Genomic DNA, 878 nt, shown 5'->3' with positions numbered 1-878 from the left:
AGTAAAACAACATACACCCTCGTAGGAGGGATAGCTCTCTCATTAATATCACATTTTTAGTGGTTAAATCCAGTTCAGTATTTACCTTTTCAATTTCAATTGAGGTTTCAAAACAGGTTATGAATTACAGACACAATTGCCGTGCTAATTTAATGTTCTCTGCATTGAACCAATTCTACATATAATAATAATGAACCTCAGATGACTGTATGGTAATGCCCCACTACTAATGCCACATAAGCTGCTTTATTCTGTCCTTCAAAAAACTAAATGATGAAACCCTTCAGGTAGATTCTTCTTTATGATTGTATGAAATGAAGAGTTAACAGGTTTTTCTTTTTGAAATGTTGTCTTTTCTATCCTCCTCCAGTTCTCAAGGACGACGATGTTCTCCACTGCATAGATATGAAAGTTGTTGACTGTAGCAATATCAAAACTGGCATACAAAAATGTTTTCCAAATCATCCATATGGTAACATTTTCTGTGGAGAAGAAGCCGGGGTGGACATGGGTGGAGTGAGTTGGCATGGCTTCTTACTTTTTACATATCTGATGTGTAGTCAGCCAATGTTTTGAACATTTAAATTTTTCTAAACAATATTTCAATAATTGAGTAAAATTACATTATATACAATGTATAATTAAGAATAATAATGTTTTCTTCCTCAGGGTGACTCTGGCAGTGGAGCTGTGGTGGGCACCAAAATTTATGGCGTCGTTAACGCTGGTTATGAGACTAAATGTCTGGCTCCAGTTTTGTTCACGAGAGTCTGTGATTACATTACCTGGATCAACAACACTATTTAGCAGACTGAAACAACTAAACATTCATAATAAATAAATGATGAGAGTTCAGCTCTACAATGAACCTTGTGTGA

The 878-nt window shown here is 35.3% G+C and overlaps 1 long non-coding RNA gene across 1 annotated transcript; it reads left to right on the top strand.

Annotated features, from left to right (window-relative positions):
* The first annotated feature begins 380 nt into the window (after positions 1-380).
* LOC147819908 (uncharacterized) lies at positions 381-868 on the top strand. Its single transcript, XR_015438675.1, has 2 exons — positions 381-516; positions 670-868. It is a non-coding gene; the product is annotated as an uncharacterized LOC147819908 (long non-coding RNA).
* The last annotated feature ends 10 nt before the right edge of the window (positions 869-878 follow it).

The sequence above is a fragment of the Seriola lalandi genome, unplaced genomic scaffold (genome assembly GCF_002814215.2).
Source record: "Seriola lalandi dorsalis isolate HSWRI2012SDOR001 ecotype SW California unplaced genomic scaffold, Sedor1 jcf7180002023713, whole genome shotgun sequence".
NCBI lineage: Eukaryota > Metazoa > Chordata > Actinopteri > Carangiformes > Carangidae > Seriola > Seriola lalandi.
The sequence above is the reverse complement of the archived record's forward strand: the minus strand, read 5'-3'. Positions and strand labels throughout refer to the sequence as shown.